Source organism: Dermacentor silvarum, chromosome 7 (genome assembly GCF_013339745.2).
Source record: "Dermacentor silvarum isolate Dsil-2018 chromosome 7, BIME_Dsil_1.4, whole genome shotgun sequence".
NCBI lineage: Eukaryota > Metazoa > Arthropoda > Arachnida > Ixodida > Ixodidae > Dermacentor > Dermacentor silvarum.
Genome location: NC_051160.1, coordinates 73,610,458 through 73,628,474, shown reverse-complemented (window position 1 = coordinate 73,628,474; position 18,017 = coordinate 73,610,458). Strand labels below are relative to the sequence as shown.

The window sequence follows — 18,017 nt, the reverse complement described above, 5'->3', positions numbered from 1 at the left end:
CAGTGCAACAGATGATAATGAAATCTTTGTTATATTTCACTCCTTTAAAAGTAGTGCAGCTTGTTACATAGATGGAATACAGATAAGACCAGTTAAATATGTAACAGACATTATTTTACCACATCCTTGCAATATTTATAACTTAGCGCTCAGTACAGGTGTACACCTGTACTGAGCGCTGCTATCTGAGCGCTGATCTGAGCTACTGAGCGCTGATATCTGCATTTTCTTTCGAAATACGTATTTCCAAAGAAAATGCAGATATCAAAAGTGGTTGTGATATTTAAAGGAGGTGACAAAAAGAACTTTTTTAATTACCGATCAATTTCTATATTACCCATTTTTTTCAAAGGCCTAGAAAAAATAATTTTTACAAGATTAACGAAGTTCACTGACAAATTAAATATACTTAATGACGCCCAGCTTGGCTTTCGCAGTGGCCGTTCCATAGAACCTGCACTTTCAACTCAGAAAGACTTTATTCTCAGAGCATTCAAGCAAAAGCAATCAGTCATAGGCATTTACATAGACTTCTCGAAGGCGTTTGATTGACTGAATCAATAAACACTGCTAATAAAAGCACAGTTGTATGGTGTTCGCCTTTTACCATTAGGTCTCATAGCATCATACCTCCTGAATCGCATGCAACGTGTAGAAATCAATGGATACTCATCTTCGTGTAAACCCGTAAATACAGGGGTTCCACAAGGGAGTATTTTAGGTCCCTTATTGTTTAATCTTATAAAGGACATCACAAGTATTAATTAAACACCTAAATATGTCTTATATGCAGATGATATGACACTATTATTTCGTTCATCGAATTTACATAATACAACTAGGGATATATACGATGTTCTCAAAAAGCGTAGCACGTGCTGCAACTTGAATTCGTTACAAATAACAGTAAACAAAACAAAAGCTATCGTATTTTCACTACCCCAAATAAATTTCTCACTAACAGACACCCTAGTTCTGGATAAATCCGTCATAGAGATTGTTGACACTGTCAAACACTCTTGGAGTTTACTTTCATAAAAAAATGTCGTGAGATACACATATCAACCATTTCATTGCCCGCATTTCCAAAACCGTAGGTGTCTTCGAAAAATCACAATTTTTACTTCCGAGTAGTGTCAAACTACAGCGGTATCATGCATTATTTTCCTCTCAACTGAGCTACTCTTTTCTTTTTTGGGGCACCACGTCACCAACAAACATAAATAGATTACACGTGCTGCAAAAGAAAGCTATCTGTCATATAGCTAGAGAACACTACAGAGCACACACAGGACCGCTATTTAGATGGTTTTGCGCAGTTCCTGCTCACAACTTCGACGCATACAATTTAGGCCTCAGATACAACAAATAATGTCTGAAATTTTCTGATGGAACATTACGTACATTAGCTGAACTTAAGGAAAAAAAACTTACCCTTTCCGTAATACTGAAAAGTGTGTTATTCCATCATCATCATCATCATCCGCCTATATTTTATGTCCACTGCAGGACGAAGGCCTCTCCTTGCGATCTCCAATTACCCCTGTCTTGCGCTAGCGTATTCCAACTTGCACCTGCAAATTTCCGAACTTCATCATCCCATCTGGTTTTCTGCCGACCTCGACTGCGCTTCCCTTCTCTTGGTATCCATTCTGTAACCATAATGGTCCACCGGTTATCCATCCTACGCATTACATGACCTGCCCAGCTCCATTTCTTCCACTTAATGTCAACTAGAATATCGGCTATCCCCATTTGTTCTCTGATCCACACCGCTCTCTTCCTGTCTCTTAACGTTAGTCCTAATATTTTTCGTTCCATCGCTCTTTGTGCGGTCCTTAACTTGTTCTCGAGCTTCTTTGTTAACCTCCAAGTTTCTGCCCCATATGTTAGCACCGGTAGAATGCAATGATTGTACACTTTTCTTTTCAACGACAGTGGTAAGCTCCCAGTCAGGATTTGGCAATGCCTGCCGTATGCACTCCAACCCAATTTTATTCTTCTGTAAATTTATTTCTCGTGATCAGGGTCCCCTGTGAGTAATTGACCTAGATAAACGTACTCCTTTACAGATTCTAGAGGCTGACTGGCGATCCTGAATTCTTGTTCCCTTGCCAGGCTATTGAACATTATCTTTGTCTTCTGCATATTCATCTTGAACCCAATTCTTACACTTTCTCGATTATTCCATACACTCAATTAAATATGAGTGAGCAGATGGTTTGTTACAGACTGCCAAAACGCCTAAACTACTTGATTGAACATGAAATACTCATTGAATCTACCAGTAAGAAAACGCTAAGAAAATTTTTTATATCCGCTGAATAGCGCACATCTGTGAAAAATATACGTTTCTTCTATTTGAATTTTATATATGTTTCTATAGTGAAATGAAACTAGTGTAATGAAGAATATTTAATGTTTCTCTTGTTTCAGAAATGTAACATATGGTGTTTCGTGTTTTTTCATGTGTGTGTATGCATACTAAGTGTTTTTTATATACATATAAAAGCGAAAGGACACAGCATGCTTTGTTACCGTAATTACGCGTAATGAGTGTTTCTTTCTGTGGTGTTGCACATCAACTGCTTTGCTATATGCCTTGTAAAGGGGGCCTGAATCCCCGTCAAGTGAACAGAGTTTCACTTTTTGTTCAGGCCTCCTCCATTTTTTTTTGTATTTCTCAAGAAAAATGAAATAAACTTGAATTGAATTGAACTAGAATGCTTCTGCTTCGAAACAGAAAGTGGGATAGCGCATTTCGTGCAGTTTGTGCCTATATTAACCCAGTACCGGATACGGCCGCTCAATGTTTCGCCCATTGCTACACTAGCTTTTTTAGGCATAAGTTCCTTGTCAACTCTAAAAAAAAAATGCCAGCCGCAAAGAGGCATCCGGAGCCGAGGCCCTCTTCACGTTGATTTCTCCACAGCAGTCCATGTTCAACAGAACATATATTTCGAATGAACAGTTTGTTCACCAAGGGACATTTGTGCTTCTTACTGGGCCTCATAGTAATTGAGGCCAGCAAATATCAGCCGTTTCAGTTATAATTAATTTATATCACTCTCTCGTTGACTTTCACAACTTTGTATGCGTCATAGTGGTGACGAGCGCGTGGCTAAAATCCTCAAAAAGGCTAATTAGCGCCTACCTCTCACCCATACAAAACGGGTTGAAATAACCCAGCAAGCACTAAGCGCCTGTCTTTCCGTTAAAAACCTTCAAGCGACTCCCTTCCGGTAGATCAGGAATGCGAGGAGGGTGACGTCACCACCCGACTTCACCTGTTACGCCCGAAGCTGGACCGGCGAGTCAGTGTCGTCAAAGGCAATCTGGGCCGGACCGGTCCATTGTTAGAAGAGAGAGACGCCACCAGCCCATGCCGCCGGTCTATTGAACACAGACAGCTACTTGTCAGCTAAGGCGCATCAATTTCCGAGCTATTTGTCATCTTTCTGCCAACTATATCGTACATGTAAAATAAATGTAAATGCGTGCATCAAGTTATTTCCTTCGTGAACTTCGAGACTCCGTCTCGCTTCTCAAAATCACAACTTCCAGCTGCCCAATTGATAGCCTGAGAATGAGAAGTGCAAGTAAGTCACCATCTGTAAAATGTTTTACATTAATTTCTCCCAGAAGTTCACAATAGCGCGATGCAAGTAGCATATGTGATTGCAGCTTGTCGGAGACTCAATAAGCATACCATAGGATGACAGGGCGCCTGAAATGAAGACAAAGACAATTGCACGCTTCACATTTAGTTGTATATGACATTTAATTAACCACTTCACGACATCTTCGCCTCACATAGATTCCATCATGCGCACACGCTGACAGCACGCACTCAAAATGACTGATGACCCAAAATTGAAATGATCTCACGGTTTCAGTGATACGCCAATAATGAAGCTATTCATAACTAGCATACTGACGGGCTTTTGTTTTTCGCCTCACTTCTCATCGAAGTTGAGTGCTGTTCATGTCTTTAAATGTGGACGCTTACGTGTACGCTTATTTTGACTGTTGACGCTGACGTCCAACATGCGATACCTCGCTCGTGTACTTTATGTTATTTTGTAGTTTTTCACCGTGGGCCCTCACTATTTACTGCAACAAGGGATGCATTAGCAGTCAACGTTTCCGAGGGGCCTACGGTGAGCTTAATGGCAACAACGTGTCCTGAGTGACAGCAGTACCTAGCACAAGCCGATAATTGAGACTGGGCATTATAAATTAACAGTCGAAATTAACATTCGTCCGTGCGTGCAAGCGACAAGCGAGGGAAAAAAAGCAATATTCCTCCTTAAAGATGACATGGCTTTTCTGTGCACAGTGTGAATGCAACCTTCAAAAACCTCAGTGCCCGTATAGGCAGGACGGTCGACGGGCTCTTGATCGTGTCTCACCAATGCCTCCCCAAGCGATGTCAAGTGAGAAATCAGAGTAAAGTTTCTGACCAGAGAGAGAAAAAAATTACTCCATCTCCCCGCTAAAGGGACCCATGTGCGGATGCGAAGCAGCGGGGAGATGGTTAGCTTGAGCGGGAGATGGGTTCGCGGCAGCGGCCCGAGCGCTCATCGCGGCGCTGCACAGGAGAGAGAATGAGGCGCGCGTTCTCCGTCATTTTCATACAGCGGAAGTGCCGTGGCGCCCCCAGCGGAGTATGCAGCTGTCGCACCACCTGTTGTGCACGCCGCTCCGGATTCCTAGAGGATAGAAAGGGGGAGCGTAGGAGAGGAGAGATAGGAGGAGGGAACGCGCATGCGCTGGGGGTGTGTGGGACACCGCGGGAAGGAGGGACGGACAAAGCCCCCGCCATAAGCTGCTTCGCATCTAAAAAGAGAGGAGGCAGGGATGATAAACAGAACGGCATCTGGTCGGGTACCCTGTGCTGAGGGAAGGAAGAAAGGGGGCAAACAAGAAAGAAAGGGAGGGAATGGTTGAAGAAGTAGATGTGCGAGAACAGAACCAAGCAGTCAAAGCGGCTCCCACAAGCCAGCGCAATTTCCAAAATGCAGTAATGTGCTTTAACTGACCTTTGGACTGATGATCGGTGGGGACGGTGCTTTGGGACTTTCTGTACGCTCAGTGCACGATCATCTAGATTGCAAGGGCACAATCATGAGAAGGATGCCAGTGAAATAAAATGGCTGTGGCTTTCTTTCTTTCTTTCTTTCTTTCTATTGCTAAAAATACAATGGCGGGGGCTAAGATAAAAGCTGCAATGAGGCAGCTTAAGGCGCCCTTAGCCACCGTGTTAGCTGAGCTTAGCTAACGTGATAAACAGGGTTAGCTGAGCTTAGCTCAGCTAACCCTGGATATGCACAGAGAAAGCTTGGTTTAGCCTGCTTAAGTCGTGGTTTCACTTGGCTAACCTTTGTTTAGCTTAACCAGCGTTGTCGTCCCGCTTCCGGCGTTTTGCGAGCCGAAAGGCTCGCTCTTCTTCAGTCTCCGACGCTAGCTTGGCGCGCTTGGCATTCGGGACCCTCTCCGGTGAAGCAGTTCGCCGGGCGATATCCGCGCGGTGGTCAGACGCCGCTTGCCGACGACGGCTCAAAATCTCCTGCTTCCGCGCAACGCTCACAGAGGACGGCCTGGCCTCGCTCTTATCCATCGCCAAGCTCGCACTGGTTAGGCACTGGGTGGCGCTTCTCTTAAGGTCACCCCACATTAAGCGTTGTCCCTGGGTTTTCGGGCGTTTCGTTACCCGGCGCCATTCAGCGCCGACTCTGAGGGAGGCGCCAAGGCGAAACGCCGTGTTCAAGACACAGTATAGCTCGCCGCCTTCACGGCCGACACCGAGACGCAACGGCTGGAACGCTGGTTGAAGCGCGGAAAGTGTGTGTGTGTGTCGGGGGGGGGGGGGGGGGCGGCTTTCGCCAAGCGCATAGCGAGTCGCGTGGTCAGGTGGCGACCCAGGTGCGGAGAGCGCATGCGCCAAGCCGGTGGCGGCAACCGAGCTCGGCGCGGCAAGTCACGTGCCGCGTTGCCAAGGCTACGGCGCAGCTGTGGTCACGTGAAGGTCAAATTGCGCACGACGGCGAAACTCAGATCGACGTCCTTGGTAAAGCTTTCGCTTTATAAGGTGCCGGTTCAGTGTCCTTCTTCGTACTGCTTACAGTGCAGGCGTGAATAAGTAACAATTCGCCTAGCTTTTAATTATATCAAACCAAAGACAACATTGAACGGGCGCGAGTATGTAAGTATTGAAAACGATCTCCCGCACGCTTTGGATACCGTGGCGGAAGAAAACGTAAAATCGGTGTTGTTAGCGATGTCAGCGATGACAAGAAATGTTTGTATACTGGGCCATTGCCCTGTCTTATAATTATATGGACCTTGTTTCTTCTCGTACAGTGTGAGACAGCAGACATGTATTTCCCTTGTAGCAAGCACAAAGCGCAAATACCTTATTTTGGTGCTTTTCAAATGACAATGCTAAAGGTCATTGAGCCCACATATATTTGTTTCAAGCAGTGAAAATACTCAAGGTACGAACGGCGGCAGTATTTCGATGGGGGCCAAATGCGACAACACCCGTGTACGTAGTTAAGTACCCGTTAAAGAACCTCAGATGGTCAAAATTGTTCCGGAGTGCGCCACTACGGCGTGCCTGATAATGAGATTGTGAATTTGGCACGTAAAACCCCGTAATTTACTCAAGCTATCACTGTGACATTGTGCAAGATAGTGAAAAAATTTTGAAAAGGCTGCGGTCTTTCTTTCTTCTAAGTTTTCACGTTTAATTATTTTGCGGTTTGTAACACAGTAGTAGAAAGATTATTCGACTACTGCTCCAGAATCTTCTGTGCAGCATTCTGTGCTTCAGCTCCTCCTTTTACGAACGCAGGAGGTTTCGGCCATGGCTTCTGACCGCGTCTACCGAGATGTTTCTGGATTGCATCTCAGCTGCATCTTCCAGGAAGCAGTCGTAAAAGAAGCACTAACCTACAAGGCCAAACCTGGTGACGTTTTCGTCGTGTCATTTCCAAAGTCCGGGAGTACATGGATGCAGCAAATTGTCTATGCGATTTACCACGATGGCTCCAAAGCCGAGGTGTGTTTGTAATCAAGCTAGCACTAAACTAAGTGTGGCCAGACAACCGTGCATGCTAGTGTATTGCGAGTCGTGACGCCACCAGGATGTGTTGACACTTGTGTCGCGATTACAAGCATTAGCAACTAGAATACCTAGTCTAGCAGCCAGATCATTGAAACTATTGTGATTTTGTTTGAACTTAATAAGTCGATATACCTCCACCCCGCTGTATTTTTCAACAGGGCGATGACGCTTCTGTTGTCGCCTTTAAGGCGTCTTTAGCTTTGTTTACAACGGCCGCGCCGGCTATTCGGACATGCTGTGCCCTATCTACACTATACCATGATTGTTTAAGTACAAACGAATTAAATAAAACAAAAATTTCTAGCGCAATCGGAAACCCCTCTGGCAGATTACCTGATTAGACGGATGTCCTGATTAGAGAAATGTCATTGTCCAGGGGCAGAAATAAAAAGTCTAGGCAACAAATAACCTTACAATTATTTTTACGTTAGGGCACATGCATGTTGCAAATGCGAAATTGAAGCCGAAATGTGGTGAAGTGGCGTAAGGTTTGCAAAAGCCTAAAGCTAGCGTCTCTTTAGCAATATTCATTCCCAATATCTGCTAAAATGAATTGGCGTTGTGGTTGACATCGACCCAACTGCTTCTGCTTGACGCACGCTTTTGACAAGTTTACAGCTCTTGCATCTTGCATCACCGCTTGCATCCCTGGGAAGCGCGGAGAGGTCTCACAAAAAGATAGAAAAGGCAGAAGCTGAATCGCAAACTTAAGATTTGCATAGCTCAGCTAGCACAGGAAGCTAACGAATATGCCACGAAAGTTAAGCGACAGCAATTGGCGTCAGTTTAGCGACTCACTTCGGGGCACGTTGACTACAAAGAAAACATGGCACATTCTTCGAAGTGCGATCAACCCGGGAGGAACAAAAACAGCCATGAATCGCACACTCAAGCTTCTGGAAAACGAGTTTGAAGGCAGGGAAGCCGACATGATAGAAAAAATGAACAGATATATGTAGGAACGGCCCCGACCGGGCAATCCACCAAACCCGTTTACGAAGGACAGGACCAACCAGAACAGGACGCCCCCATAACCTTTGAGAAGGTTTACGCGGCGGCCCATTCCTTCAGGAAAAACACCGCCCCAGGGGTAGATCAGGTCACGAACGCAATGAATCGCAATCTAAGTGACGACACGCTAAGCAGCTTGACAGAAATCTTTAACAACACTGTCTGGACATAGGACGGCACCCTTCCCAAAGAATGGAAGGAATCCAAAGTGATCCTGATTCCGAAACCGGGCAAGCCCCGAAACATCAACACCCTTCGACCCATATTCCTAACGTCATGCTCAGGGCAACTCTTTGAAAAGGTTGTGTAGATCCGGCTCTTGAACCACATAGAACTAAACAACAAGTACTCCACCAGCATGTTCGGTTTCCGACCCCACGTGTCGGCGCGGGCGTTTTACTACTACTAAAGCACGAGGACCTGCACCCCAACAGAGGTTCAGACGATAAATTTGTATTGGCATTGGATATCAAAAAGGCCTTCGACACCATCTCTCACGATACTATTTTGCAGGGACTGCAAGCGGTAAACTGCGGAGCACGAATTTAAAACTACGTGCGCTCGTTCCTCAGTAACCGCACGGCTACAATCGGACTAGGCTCCACGAGGTGCGACACCTTCAGCTTTCCAGACAGAGGCACCCCTCAGAGAGCTATACTTTGTTCACTGCTATTTAATGTGTGGATGAGAAAGCTTACCCTGGAACTTACCCCGAATCTCGGCTGTGCGATATATGCCGATGACATCACGCTTTGAGCTCACCAGGGGTCCTACGGTGACAAGCAAGATACTCTTCAACAGGCTATAGATGCAGTCGTGCAATACACGAGGGCAGCGGACGTGGCATGCGCACCCGAGAAATCTGAAATCACTCGGGTGCGTGTGTAATACGCAAGAAAGAAAGACTGGGTGCCAATCACCCTGACTCGATGGGGCACCGATTCGAGAAGTGGAGACACTCAACATATTGGGGATGTGGATACAGCGGAACGCTGGAACGTCACACACCCTTCAAAAACTGAAGGCGGTCACAGGAAACGTTGCCAGGATGATAGGGAGAGTGGCAAGCAGTAGAGACGGCCTAACTGAGGGAGAGACCATCAGCATGGTCCCCGCATTCGTAATCAGACGGATCACATCAGAGATCAGCAAAACGGCTCACTTCAATGAGCGGCTCGGAACAGCTCAGCTCACTGAAATGAACCGGTTCATCTGAACGGCTCACCGGTTCACTTAAACGGATAACCTGTGTTATGCATACTCTATAGTTATCTGGCTTTGAAAAAAAAACGATATATGTGCATATCTGAATAATCGTGTTATTGGTATTTTCGCTATGTTTAGAGAATATGTGTAAATATAATATAAGCGTGAATTTTAGTTGTAATGAAACTTTCTTTTCTGATATTGGGGATAAAATGCTTATGATAATTTAACCGGAAGAATGCGACGTATTTTTAAAAAAATATGTAACTCCATTGTCATTACAGAAGCTTGTCTGTTTTTGTGGTACTTTAAAATCAACTTTCGTCAAAATAACACAAAATGATTGTACATTATCTTTCAACTTTATTCATTCATTCACATGCGTACGTTCACTATAATATGAGTGAGCTGTAACGCCATGCAAAATGAATCTAGAAATCATTTCTTGAAATACAATACAAAAATCATACGAAAGATTCACAAAATTGCCGCACGTAGCATTCGTTTTCTTTTCTCTTGAGCGCACGCGTGATACTGGCGATCATGCCATCATGCGCCAGGACAAAAAAAAACAAAAAAAACGCAATGAAGTTCCATTACAACACAACAGATCATTGGCCTCGTTTTAATGACGTGCTAGCCATACATGCTCAGAAAATGCACAGAAGTGGATTCCATGGGCGACATTTTCATGACTACGCTAATCAGCACAAATGAAGACCAGGACGTAAACTGTGCGTTCACCTACACACCTGTACGTTCACGGAAGACCATCTTCGAAGAGTTGTTGGTGAGAGTCGTGAGAGATCGTTAACAGCAGCAGGCAACGAACGGTACCCATCCTTTGCCAATTAATGCTTCTTTACTTCTCCCCTCAGTGGCATCGGGTGCCACACAATAGGACGTACAAAAAAAAAGGACTGCTGCTCACACCACACACTGCGAGCGAGTACCAGTAGCGCGAGTCTGCCCACACCGGCCACAATTCGTCGGTCAGAAATCGAAACCTCAAAACCCAGCAGAAGATCCGGCTCTGACGCAACGGTTCGGCACGGCTCATTGAACGAGAGAGAACCGGCTTCCTCTCTCCGAAAGAACCGCCGCTCACTTACTGAACCACAGCTCACTCGCTCTTAAAAAGACCAGCTAAAAAGATCCGGATCGCTCCTGAGCGTTCTCTATGAACGGTTCCTCACGGCTCACTTAACGAGAGAGAGCCGGCTTCCTCTCTCCGAAAGAACCGCCGCTCACTGAACCACGGCTGCCTCGCTCTTCAAAAGAGCGGGTCAAAAGATCCGGCTCTCTCCCGAGCGCTCTCTAGGAACTGTTCCTCACGGCTCACTGAACAAGAGAGAACCGGCTTCCTCTCTCCGAAAGAACCGCCGCTAATGTGAACCGCGACTCATTCGTTCTTCAAAATGAGCGGCACAAAAGACAGCCGAAGGTGAGGGGGTGAAGGCGACTCTTGCGAGGAAGGGCGGGAGGTCAGTTGCTTTCTCGTACCGCTAATAGCTGGCGCGGAAGCAGCACCCATCAGAAGACCCGGCTCTGACGGAACGCATCGGCACGGCTCACTGAATGCGAGAGAACCGGCTCCCTTTCTCCAAAAGAACCGCCGCTCACTTTTACTGAACCACGGCTCACTCGCTCTTTAAGAAGAGCCGCTCACAAGATCCGGCTCGCTCCTGAGCGACCCATCTCTAGATCACATACGTACTTCTGTATCCGGCGTTGACGAACCAAGATATAATACTGGCAAACACAATAATCAGAAAAGCCTTCTTCTTCTTCTTTCTGGGGTTTTACGCGCCAAAAACAGTTCTCTTTATGGGGCACACCGTATGTAGAGGGCTCTCGATTAATTTTGACAACCTCGGGTTCTTCAATGCCGCCTTTGGTGTTCCCGGATGCGCCAGCACAGAGAGATTCGAGGGACTAGGCCTGCACAATACTTTTGACGAATATGCAGTCGCGACGTTACATGCTCAGAAAGAACGACTTTGTTCTTCAACTCAAGGCAGGGAAGTATTGGCGAGCTTAGGCTTTACATTGAGGCCCCAGTATTGTAGACAGGAAATGGCACAGATAGACCGCAATGTTCAATCGCAAATTGCGGTGGCCGCAATTCCCCCAAAACATGCATCCGAAGTACCATCCCGGACGACGCAGAGCAAGGGCCAATACTCTTCACAAACGTTTCGGCATGGGACCGGGAGCGTATTACACCGATGCTAGTCTAACCAGCTCCAACACGTTCACCGTAGTCTCTACGTGTCGGAACTACGTAATAACGACATCCTTCAAAACCTCCTCGGCATGCGTGGCAGAGGCTGCAGCCATCCCCTTGGCCGAGCGCCCAACCAATTCGGCTGTCATATTATCCGAGTCACAAGCAGCTTGCCGCCTGTTTCTAAATCGCACGGCACACCAATCAATAATGAAAATTTTGGGCAATAAACTAGAAGGGCACCACACTATCATAGGGTGTCCGGCACACAATGGACTGGTAGGGAACGCGAGGGTAGACCGTATTGCACGAGGATTAAACGTCCTAGCAACGGCAGCGCCCAGCGACGACCTTACACCGAATTATCTTGACATCCTTTTACAGCAAAGGCAGGATTGGAGACGTTTTGGAAATCCTCACTCGAATTTAAACAGCCAGCAGGAGGGGGACTGGCGTCGTATTCAGTATAATACACATCCCAACCTGCACCACCTACACAGAATACACCCCACTAGGTTCATTGACGAGTGCGCGTACTGCAGAGACACACCCACCCTAAAACACATCACATGGGGGTGTCCCGATAGGCCTCCGCACATAGACAGCCCCATAGTACTCAAACTTCCACTCATGAGGAATAGGCAGTGGGAGGCATGGCTTGCGTACGAGGGCCAGGAGAGCCAATTGGCTCTTCTGGAGCAAGCCCAGAGAGCCGCTCGTGCCAGTGGAGCCCTGGAATAGGGGCCCCAACCATCGGTGCCTTCTTTTATTTATTTTCAATAAAGTTTTTACTCACTCACACACTTACAGTTGGATCGTCAATGTATTTCATATCCCCAACTTTACACCGGTGGACTCAGAAATAGTGGTACCATTAAGATATTATAACCAACCGTTACGACAACCGCGTCTAGAACTGATTTATTCAGGGCTAACCTGTGCCCGCGAACTCAAGAGACTCAACCCTCAACAAAAATGACCGTCCAGCGTTGCAACGTCATTCTGCTTTTCGTCACCTCCTGTCACGTGTCATTCATCCGATTCTCGAGCACGAGCCCAACGGTCTGTCAGCACGTGGCGTGGGTACGTGCGGCGCAGTGTTGCGGTACGGTGCCTGGCCGGGCGCTTGTGGTGTGGCGGTTCTTTGGGACACAGCTATGATGAGGCGGGTGCCTTTTCGTTCTCGGTATGCTGGCGGCAATATATGCCAGGCAAAACTGTTTCACAACTTCTAGGCTTCAATTTGAAATTGCAGATTGTGCCCTAAAAAGTAATAAAAAGATAATTAGGAAAATCTTTTTGCTACCTCGACCTTTCAACTTATTATGCAAGCAATTCCCGCCTCTTTCAGGACTTTGTCCATAGAGGCGGAACAGCGCTTTCACGGAGAATGTTTTAAAGAACGATTGCTTGTTGATTGCAAGGTGTAGGGATATAGAGGCATAAACACATCTAAGGCTTCAGTACCCCTTTTGTCATAGTGGAACATTGCCATTCTGGTGGATCGGCCAAGCATGGGCTTGTGACCAGGAGTACATACCCAGTTACATATGTCTATTAGGCCAAGTTGTGAAATTAGACATGCACACAGTCTCTCAAGTTGTTTTCTACTCGGTAACACACCAGCTCGTGGGACAAAGTGAGATGAGGACACTATAAAAGCAACACTTGAGGCCCTGACAGTGCCAGTATATTGCTTTTCTGCGTTTGTGCATATAGACATTTCGTGCACTTTTTTTTGAATAAGGCTAAGCTTGTCTGTAGAATTCCCCGGGCTTTGTCGTTTTTTTTTGGTCGTGTGTCGTCGTTTTCTCACTGGATTTAGTTGTGTTGGTATATAGACAAGTTTTCTTGGTATATAGACAGGTTGGTTCTGTGCCGGCTGCTGCCTTCCCGATTAGACAACTTGCTGCTGGCTGTACTGTCTGGCCTAGTAGGCCACTTCAGTACTGGGTACGTGAAACTGTGTAGGTGCCTATTGTCATACGTCACTTCTTGTCCAATATCCCAGAATGAGAGACAGAAGAAAACTCTTGAGTTATGCCGGAGATTCCCCAATGGAAGTGTCGTAAAGGCGCAGGGGCTATAAACACTTAAATTTATGTAGATATATGTCGTAATTGTACGTACATACACCTCTTATCAAAATTCTTCTCTCCAGAATGACGATACATTTTAGTCGTCCTCGCAACGCAGACTAGTTAACACCTACAGGCGATGAGGCTTTGCTCGTACCATCTGCCCCCCCCCCCCCCCCCCTTTCTGCTGCGTGCTACCCGGCGAACTCAAACAAACATTGCGTGCTTTAGATTGTAACATTGCGATACTTCGGCATGTCTCATTTTTTACATGTACTGTCACAGACTGCCGGAGCCTCGCTGTATAGGAGCGTTGAGTTAGAGGGTGCTTGTTAAATTAATCACAACATAACGCTGATTTTGTTAAAATGATTGCCAAGCAACAGATAATATTTCTTCACCTGGGTGCAGTGCTAACTTGATACGCAGAGGTATACTTTCATAGGTTGTGAAATTTTCTCCCGCATTTTTTTTAGCGGGCTTGAAGCTGATTTCACCGAAATGGCCAGTGTCGCGCCTGTACGGGTAATAAATTTATAGTATTCTCAACATTGGCAGCACCAATAACGGCTTATACAAGCAGGTGGTTGTATGTATTTGGCGGTAACCTGACATAACAATCAGAAGACGTTTTTTTTTTCAAATATATAATATTCAACTTTCGAAAATTGCAGAGTCTTCGAGATTTCCTGCAGAAGTCGCCCGTCCTAGAGCTTGTTGGACTTGAAGCCGTCCAGAACATGCCCCGACCTGGTGCAATCAAGACTCATCTGCCTTTCAATCGCGTACCTTACTCTCCGCAGGCGAAGTATATATTCGTGGCCCGAAACCCATACGACTGCTGCGTTTCCTTCTACTACCATACCAGAGCGTTTCCGGCGTACCGCTTTGCCGATGGATCATTCGAAAAGTTTTTAAGTATGTTTCTGCAAGGGAAAGTAGAATGCGGTGACTACTTTGACCAGCTACTCTCGTGGTACAATCACGCACACGACGAGAACGTCCTCTTCGTAACCTACGAGAAGGTGAAAGCGGACCCTAGGCGCTGCAATTATCAAGATCGCTGACTTCCTAGGAGACAAGTACGGCAAAAAACTCCGCAAGCAGTCGGAGGTGTTGGAAAGGATCTTGTACACAATAAGCGTGAAAACCATGATGGAATTCAACGGTGAGTTTAGAAAGTGGACACAAGAGGTGGCCGATATGACTGCCCCTGGGGGCAAGTATCAGCCACTCACCGATGAGGCGGCTGTTGATTTAAAGAAACCGATGACCGGTGACTTTGTGCGGAAGGCCATCGTTGGCGACTGGAAAAATCACTTCAGTGCAGATCAGATAAAACGAATGAAGGAAAGAATAGCATTGAAAGTTCAGGAAAGCAGCGTTATGAGTCTGTGGGAGGACGTCGAACTTCCGTGAAACAGGAAATTCTTAAATTCTCAGGCAAATTTTTTTTTTCTGCTGGCTCCATCTGTATCGGTATCGGTATCGTTTCGGAGAGCCACTGAATTTGTGAGCCACATTTATGTAGTTACTTTGACGTCAATGCTATAGATTAACAGTAACAAAGCGTTAGTTTATTAAGTATTTTGGTGAGACAACTGTAGCTCAATGAATGCACTAAGTACTAACCTTCTTTGTTAGATCAACATCATGTTCGCTTTTTGCGCCTTCAGAACGAAGTATCTGAGTATCTGGTAGTCTTCAAGATTGAAAGGTCAATTTCACAATATAATGACGTGTAAGATGACTAAATAATTTTATAAAAGTACTTCTAGTGAAGTGAAATGTACAAGGATTAAAGCCTCTCCCCGTTCCTTGTTCATTTGGTTGTTTTCCTTTCTGTTTAGGGGCGGACAGCATCCACTGTTATGTATCAATATGAATAAAGTCTTGAATGCCTCAACTATATTCGGCAATAATATTCAATAAACACATACGTAAACATCGTTTTTTTCTATTATCATTCTGTGTGTTATTTTTTCCCAAACAATGAGCAAGCCATTGACGAGGCATCGTCTCAGTACTTCGGAATACCTAAGAATTCCACAATTACTTAGCAAAACCATTGCATCCGGTTTGAAAAACCACAGCAGCTTAAATGTTATGCGCCCTAAATAAAGCACAATAGCGTTGAACGGTTTGCAGAAATACTGGGCACGAGCGCCGGCTTCTTTGTGTTTCAGTCTTCATCTGAGTCGGTCTTCTACCTTACCTTCTTTGTGATGTCGATGTTCGTTTCCTAATAAAGCGTAGCTCGCTGATGTAATGGCAGCAACTCCCACGCTGCCGCTCCCGATTTAATGCGGTCGCTGGCCTCCCACGGAACACTGCTATGCGGCACCACACTTGATTGGATAGTTCGTCGCTTTCTTTTGGGTGTATATGTATATACACGTCTGGGTATATGTGCATATAGTTAGGCAGACGCCAAGAAGAAGTGTTACAGGTGCCCGCAGGTTTTAGACCTGCATAGCGCCTGGAGGCATCGGCAAACCCCTTGTTTGTTAGACCACGTGTTCAACCAGTGTCACCCTGCAGAAGCGTAGAATTGGCGGTGGTTCGATCCTAGCATCACCGGCTCATCATCCCTTGCGGAAAGCGTGCAGTTTATGTACTGTCTTCAGAGCTAGCCTCGCGCTTAGCAATGTTAGTGAGGATTGTTACGAACGGCAGGGTAAATAGCACTCGACGATAACTCCGCGTTCAGTTCCATGTTTCTTCCAACCCTAAATGGCGCGTTCCCGTCGTGCACGGTACCAGTTCCTCGTAGCCAACCAACACGTCGGCGATCGAGTCTCAGCAGCAGTTTGAATAATTCTCCGACGATATTGGACGTGCGATATGCTTCAGCTTGGTCAGCATATGTGATCCCTTGCTCAGCCGCATCTAACAAAACATGGATTTCATTTCACTTTCTTTACTTAAAGACCCCACGAGGGTATATTACATAAGGGGTGGGTGTACACAAAGAATCAATAAAATACACAAACGTAATGATATTATTGCTTGTATCTCCGCAACCGTGCTAGCCACGCACTTTAATTTGGTATTATTGTATATCTAAAAAATTACTCGATAATACCTAGGTCGCATGCATAGATGTATTCTAAAAAACAAGCACCGTATCAGTGCATACACCTGTCATCGCCATTGTTCTGTCGAAAGCACCGCACGTCGTCTTCATCCACGTGACATCGCTCTGTTTCCTAGCTCAGCCTTGGCATCCGCCTGGTTTCGTGTTTGTGTAATGCCATAGCTTCTGGGCATTGTTTCGCGTAACCACAAAAGCTGCACCAGATTGCTCATTGCATAGTATGAAAGAAAATAACATTGCACATGTCGCTATTAGTTGTATAGAATTTATTCAACCATTTCACTAAAGCATCCCATCACATATTCTAACATGTATGTTTCGTACGCAAATTTTTTTTGTACATTGGCCGTATTCTCACCTTTCGCTGTGGCCGGTGGCCGCACCACGAGCTGAGCCGTTGCCTAGCAACCGCCGCAGCTGGCAGCGCCGCTCGCCGTGCCATCTGGCATGACGTCAGAGGAGGAGCCGGTGAAAGCGCGTTGCAACAACAGAGGAGGAGCCGGCGTTGCATCGTATATATATATATATATATATATATTATATATATAAGGGGCGGATCGGTAGGATTCGTCGGAAAATTTGGAAAAAGAGTCGGAGAGATTGAAAGAAACCAGGCTTCGTCGTCAGAACAAAAGCAAGAGGAGGCAGCGAGCTGAGGAGACGGAGGAAGAACGAGCCGCACGCCTCGAGAAGCGTTGTAAGTACGAAGCGGCCAGGCGAGCGGGTGCAGATGAGGATAGCACCCGAAACGTGTTCAAGTCACTGGACGACAACCCCTTATCCTCCCCCCTCACCGATCATCGGGCCGTCTGTGGCAATTGAGAAACAACAACATGAAGCCTTTAAAAATAAATGTGTTGCACTTCACAAATGTCAACAAGATGAAGCCTTTCAAAATAAATGCGTTGCACTTTACAAATGTCTAGTCTTTAATGTAACCATAACGTAATGAGAGGTAACAACCAAACTGAAAGATTCAGACGTACGAAGCTAAACGATAAAGATGTAACCGTAGAGAGAACCAAGCTAAACAATAAGATTAACCGTACCTCTCGCTACGCACACCCAGCATAACTGAGTTCAGCCACAGTCAATTTTTTCACTGAAATCTGATGAGACGTGCTGGCACCGAAGAATAAGCATATGGCACTGTTGCTATAATTGAATTCGGTGGGTCTGCGCATAACTATTAGTCGTTAGCACAGCATAGCCTGTGCAGGAATATGGACCACACAAAACGTTCGTGTCTACGTGTTCCGTGTCCGTGTT

The 18,017-nt window shown here is 45.9% G+C and overlaps 1 pseudogene; it reads left to right on the top strand.

The window, feature by feature from the left end:
• Window positions 1-15,197, top strand: part of LOC119458973 (sulfotransferase ssu-1-like) — a 28,028-nt pseudogene extending 12,831 nt beyond the window's left edge.
• The last annotated feature ends 2,820 nt before the right edge of the window (window positions 15,198-18,017 follow it).